The sequence below is a fragment of the Prosopis cineraria genome, unplaced genomic scaffold, assembly GCF_029017545.1.
Source record: "Prosopis cineraria cultivar Desert tree isolate PC_DT_omini unplaced genomic scaffold, ASM2901754v1 PC8, whole genome shotgun sequence".
Lineage (NCBI taxonomy): Eukaryota > Viridiplantae > Streptophyta > Magnoliopsida > Fabales > Fabaceae > Prosopis > Prosopis cineraria.
Window position 1 is genome coordinate 20,095,425 of NW_026555339.1, and position 7,080 is coordinate 20,102,504.

The 7,080-nt window shown below is 31.5% G+C and overlaps 1 pseudogene; it reads right to left on the minus strand.

The window, feature by feature from the left end:
• Window positions 1-6,287: 6,287 nt before the first annotated feature.
• Window positions 6,288-7,080, minus strand: LOC129317443 (acidic endochitinase-like; annotated as a pseudogene).

Here is a 7,080-nt window from a genome sequence, read left to right on the forward strand (position 1 = left end):
GAGTTGGGAACTAGTTATTGATATGTTATACTGTAGTCTAGAGGGAGTATACATACTCTAGGTAGAAAGCATGTGTGAAGGAGTGGCATTCCATAATGTCACAATTCCAAAATTGTCCTCACTACTAATGCCATTGAAGAGCTAAACAAGTTGGAATTCAAAATTTGAATTCAATGCTCCTTCTAGTCCATTTTAAATGACCCTATTAACTATCTCCATAAGATTAAGCAAAATTAGTTCCAATTAGTTTCATGTAAATTTTATTTTTATAATTTTTCAAATTCACCCTTTAATTGATAGATTGTAGCTCATTAGGGAAGGAAGAATAGGTGGAAAAGCTATCTATTAAGGTAAGAGTTAAAGAGACAAGGACATTTTTTTGTGTGGCAAAAATTGAAGTGAGCTCGGTTTTGAAAGTTCACCAAGACTAGAGCATGCCTTTACGCTCAAAGAGTGCTTATAAAAATGCTTACTGATTACTCAAGTTGTGGAGTTTGGACATTTATCAAGAAGGACATTTTTCAAAATGAGTTATAAATGTTTTATTAAATTTTGTAAGGGTTATTGTTTTAAGAATCAAGGGATATGACACTGTAAATAGGACCAAAAGGAATAAATAATTCTAATTAATGGGAAATGAAAAGTAAGGATCTCAAAAGACAATTAATGTCAAATTAGGATCATTTCACACTTAAAGTTTTAGTATTAAAAATCTTTAAAAATCATGATTTGAGATCAATCTTCTTATGAGGTCCTTACTTGTCATTCTTCTTAACTCCTAGCTTATTGTTTGGAGCCCAATATTTCAATGATAACAATAAATTGTGTTAAAATTTTGGTCCATGTTTATATAATATATATGCATACGGCTTTTTAAGATCAAGTTCTTTCATGATTAAGTTTAAATTCTTTGGAGGTGACTTGTATTTTGGTGGAACCTCATCATGTGCTTCAATTTTAGACTCATTTTCTGGAATGCTTAGCAGCTTGACTCTTGGTGGAGAGTTGTTTATTGGCAGTGGTCGAAGAGGTGATTGTTTGAAATCCCTCTGTGGTGTTGGTGTTCCGGTAGATAGGGGCCATTTGTGTTGGTTGATTGAAGGCTTCATATGAGCAAGAGAGGTTGCTGGGATCAGAAATAGCTCGACAGAAACCAAAAGCAAAACTAATAAAAATTTGGCAAACATCTTAATTGCTTAGGGTTTATTTCTCTTTGGTGTAGAATTTAGATTGCATGGCTAGGAGTTCTCAGGCCTTTATATAATGTTACAACTAGCAAATTCCCATGTCATCACAAATGTGTTTGAAAAAGTTTCAAGGGTCATAACAGTTATTTTCAATGTTGAAGAACCAAGCAGGTATTCAATCAGTCAGGGTATTGAATGGTGCATGGTAGGATTGATTTTAATTAAAATAATATAAAATTTAAAGAATATGTATGCAAAATAAAAACATTGAAGATAATTTTTTATGAACAAATATATAAGATAATGTTTATTCATACTTCTTATAATACATGGCAAGTTTATGGTTAATCTCACTAACATTATAATAAAATACTATTTTTTTCATCTCAAATTACCAAGATTTAGTCTAAACTTTTCAATTTCGAATATAATTATTATGATTAATTAACTTTCTTAAACTATGATAGTGGGCTAAAATTTGTTTATATTTAAAAATGGAGGGAGTGTATGTCACATTAATTGCGTAACCAAACTAACACAAGCTTTCATAATTAATAAAAATTACTATTGAATCATTAACAATGGAGACTAACCAATCACAAGACATATAAAAACATAAAATAGTATTGTTTTGGGCTATTGAGATTTTATTTCAAAAATGAAATATTAATTCTTGATCAATTTTATGATTTTCATTATTGGTTTTGATCGACTTTGTGTCTTGGTTAATTCACTTTTCCTCTAGTTATTATCATTGGTAGAACCAGACTAAAGGCAAGTTATCAATTGGACCAACCAATCTTATTCAATTCTGACAATCATGGTAATTATTTTGAAGCTATTTGACGACCTATTTGGGATTGAAATTGAAGTTTAGGTCGGGTGAAATTTTGATTCCACTTTTGTCATTGAAAAGTTGAACAGATTGGAATTCAAAATTTGAATTCCAATACTTCTTATGTCTTTTTTATAAGAAGCTAGCCCTTGTCAACTATTTTTGTGAGATTAAAAAACTTAGCCACAATTAGTCAAATTCCCGCAAAAACGTTTAATTTACAACATTTCAAAACCACCCCCTTTGATTGATAGAGTAGTTCATTAGGGAAGGGAGAAAGGATGAAAAAGCTATCAATTAAGCTAGAAGTTAAAGATAGACAAGAGGGTTTTTAAAAAAATGAGTTGTAAATATTTATTAAATTTTGTGAAGTTATTGAAGAACCAATGAGTATGATCTTATAGATTGGAGTAGAAGAGTAATTAATTCAAAATTATTATTTGGAGTCCATTCAATTGATCACAGTTAATTTCAAAAACATGTAAATGTTATTAAAAGCTTAACCTTAACTTGTATTTTTTTGTTAGGGTTTCTTTAGAAATTTAACAAGTTCAATTTTTAACAACACATGCGTGTTTTCAAAAGACAATATCAAATGCAAAACTGATGGACTCTTATTACATTAAATTCCCTTAAAGGCCTTAAATGTCATTCTCCCATTAATTTTGACCATCACACATGCTTGTATATTTAATTACTCAAAACAAGGTTAGATTAAAAGTGTTACAACAGCAGTTCCTAATTTTATTTTTATAATATACATTGATAATGATGTTGATGTTTTTTTTTTTCATTGTCATGCAAACCTTCAACAAGAGATAATATTATGAGCCCAACATTAAGAAGCCTAATATGCATGGGGTTTATAAGTAGTTCGATGGGCACTCTCTTCTGGTAGGTTAGTCTTTTGGAATGAGCTTTTTCTTTGAATTTATGCTCATAAATTGGTGTTGTTGATGAGAGGTTGATATGACTATTCATGAAAATGACTACTCACAGAGGGTTTCAATCAACAAGAGGCTAAGTAAAGTATCATGGAGTGGAGGTACTAGGGACGTTGGCTCTAGAATGTGGTGTCATTGGGGAGTCCAACATCGAGGTGAAATTTGACTTATGAATATTAAAAAAAAGTTATCATAAGAACACAAGTTTAGAAGTAGAACAATGGATATAGAGCTAGCTAGAGTAGGAAATGAAAGTTGGTTGAACTAAAGATATTAATTAATTAATAATCACGTGTTTATAAGTAGTATTGTTTGGGCTATTGAGATTTAAAAAAAAGTGAAAAATTGATTTTTGATCAATTTTATTAATTTTCATTGGTTTTGACCACCTCTATGTTGGTTAATTCACTTTTCCTCTAATTCTTATCATTGGCCAAACCAGACTAAAGGCTAGTTATTGGTCTAATTGGCCAATCTTATTCAACTCTGACAATCATGGTAATTATTCATAAGCTATTTGATGACCTATTTGGGATTGAGATTGAAGTTTGGGTTGCGATAAATTTTAATTATTTATAATCTTATTTGATGACCATTGTTAATTAAATTATTTTTATCCTGGGGAATTATAAAGAGTTGTTGAAGGATATTTGAATTATGACATGTGTATGTGTTTTTCCTTACAAATGATACTTTCAAGATTGATAAAATTATTTTTATTAGCTCTAGTAATTTTGGTTTCCCAATAAATACAAGCACGAAATTAGTTATGAAATTTTATCCTGACAAGTTTTGATGATTAAAATTATTTATGCGAGTTTAATTTTGAGAATAGAAATTGTATTTCAATAGTGATGACTTTCTCGTGTGTTTGAAAATGAATTTAAAGGGAACTTTATAAAGAACATTAGTTGCTAACAGTAGTTTCGTTAGCCTTTGGCACTCCATGCTTAATAATTAGCTAGTTTAATTTTCATGGGTTCTATTCTCATGTTTGTTATTCATAAGTTTAACACCTACGTTTGTTTTTGTGGCTTCGAGCTGTGTTTGGTTAGTATTATCGTTATGGATTGTATATTTATATTTGTCTTTGTGACATAAGCCATGTTTGGTTATTTACTCTCATAGACTATATGTTCACATTTGTGAATTGTTTTGATAAATCCCCAAAAATATATGAATTTTTAATTAATTGGTGATTTCATACATAATAGTTTTAATTTAGTAAATATTATTATTCTTATTTATTTATTCAATCATTTTGATTTGTCAAGATCAAATGTTAAAGATGCTTTGTCATTATAGATTTAAATATTCTTATCATTAAAGTTATACAGAACTTTTATTTCAAGTTAACAATTTTGTTTACATTGAATCGCTTTCTCATTTAATTTATGTATCTATTGTATTTTATTCATTTAGCTTCTACAAAATGTTATGGTTTGGACGTTATTCACTGAAGATTATTTTATTTGGTCTCAAATAGCTAGCTAACGTGGTACCTCCTGCTAACCTTTGATGGGTTCATTGCTAAATTGACTAGAAGATCAATAGTGAGAATATCTTCCTATTATGTAAGTTCTAAAATCTATGTGGTATGTTTTGGAAATATTATTTAGAATGCTCCATATTGGCTATAGTTAGGGTCCTAACTCTCTTTTGTAATGTTGTCTATCTGTTGCTAAGCAGTAGAGCTCCGTATTGCTAGATGTATATTGTAAAATTTCTATTGTAAAGATTTTGGGAGATACTACTTTTAGGGAAGGTGCTATCAAAATTTCTACAAAAAGATTGAAAATTTCATTTATATGAAAAATAAAATTAGATACACATAATCATACTAATAGCGTATCAGATGCATTAACTAAGAACTTTCCTTAATCAAGGCTTAAGAGATGTATGTTTGTGCATATATTCCATGCTGGTCACATCTAATTTTTTTTTTTTTGCATGATAAATAAGCTGAAAATAATTGTCAATACATTTAGAGAGGAAAACTTTGAAATTTTTGAAGCAAAAGTAGAAAGTAGGAATCACAAGAGGAAACTCCGAAGAATTTTAAAATCAATAGAGAAGTTTTGAAGGAAAGAACCTTGAGGTTTTAGAGTGAGAGCTTAGAGAAACAACATGAGAAGGAGAAACCTTGAAGTTTAGGAAGAACTTCAAAGTTTAAACTAGAAGGCACAAAATATCCTCAGTATAGAAACTTCTCGAAGAGCGATACAAACTTGGAAACTTATTAGAGAGATGCACAAAAGCTACTCAAACTTCAAAGATTGACAATGAAATAACAAAGGCCATAGAAACTTCAAAGTTTTTCAGACAAAAGTTCAATGTTTAGAGTAACTTAACCACAAAGGCATAGACACTTCCAATAATCAAAACAAAACTTTGAAGATTTGAAAAATATGACATAAGATGAAACACGTGTGTATGCATATTGATTCATAAGTGTATGAGAATATGGAAGAAGTTGAAACACACGTGTAAGCATGCAGATCCATGTGTGTATTAACTTTGAATAGCAAATGCATTCAAGAGTTTGACAAAATAAAGAGGTAGGAATTTTAAGCCATCCAACTTACTTCCTTACCATATTTCTGAGTAAAACATGTTAAACGCTCAATATTATCTTTGTTATAATCAAAACCAATATATATATATATATATATATTTCTACTTTCTCCTTGAAGGCAGTTTGGAGGCATTGTTTAGCCATGACTCGGGCATTGAAGGAGTTGAGATCAAGAGTTTAAAGTTTTAAAGACATTTGAAGCTTCATTCTCATTTTTCTTGTCTTAATAACTACTATAGCCTATGCATAAGGGGAAAAAAAGCCTATGTTATGGCCATCCTTGAATTAAAAATGATAAGAGAGTTCATTTGTAAATATGTTTTCAGTTAGATGGAATAGCTTGGCTATGTTATACAATTTTGAGAAATTAAAAATCTGTTAATGTCACAATATAGAAGATGATCGATGAGCAGTACGAAGTTCCAAAACCTGAATTTTTCTTGAATAATAAAAGCAAATATTTGTTAGTACTTTTCCCCCCATTCATTTTAGTTTTAAACCAGTCATGGACGATGATAAATGTTGGCGTACATAATCTACTTTGCTTTACTGAATTATTTAGGTGATAACGCACTAATCCGATCAAGATGAAAGTGAAAATTGAAACTCTTTTTATTTTATTATTTATTTCAAATTCATCTTTTACATACGAAAGTGAATTTTACTTCACTCATAATACATGCGTAGAAAACAAACACTACCAATCTCCCACATATTATAAAGTAAAGACTATCACTGGCCTTGGATCAACTGATAATAAGTTGATCCCTCTCAATTAGAAGTTTCGAGTTCAAAGCTAGGTGCATAGATAAACACTTATATTGATGCCCTAATGGCATCACTATATCCACTTTTGAGATCATAACTCCACCGTACTTGGAAGACTGATTAATTGCTGGAAGAACCTGAGAAATCATCACGTCCGTTGGAATAAACCCACCGTTTGTGGCCGTATCCACCAATGCTGGAACCCCCAAGAACACCTGATCGGCCTGCACGACAGTCCATTGGTTCTAAGTGGTCAAAAGATTGTTTGTGTCTCTCCATTGTAGTGACACGGAGCGTTGTTGTAGAACTGAACCCAATTATATAAAGAACCCTGTTTTAATTGCAGAGTCCAAGTAACAGATTTATGGGGTTATCAGACATTGCGGTGCCACCGAGAGAATCAGTTGCTGGTCAAAATTCTTCAAAGCTCTAGCAAGCTTGTCCCAGTGTTGGCTATCGCTGGTCTTAATGTCGAAGTCGATGCCATCCAAAACGGCGCTGCCCAAGGGCCTTTAGTCAGAACTTTCTCTTGAGGAAGTGGTCCCCAAGATATTGAGCAACTTGGCTGGCGTCATTGGCAGATCTCAGAGAGTAGAGTCTGGGAAAAACACCAAGGGAGAGAAGCACTTTGATGCCATTGACTTGGCAAGCGTGAATCTCTGAGCTAAAGACGGTGCAGGTGGTGCCATCAGGATGGCAGTGGATGCCAAGGTTAAGTTTTGGCGTTTGGCTGACACCGAAGGTTGACAAGAAGACTATATTAATGAATTG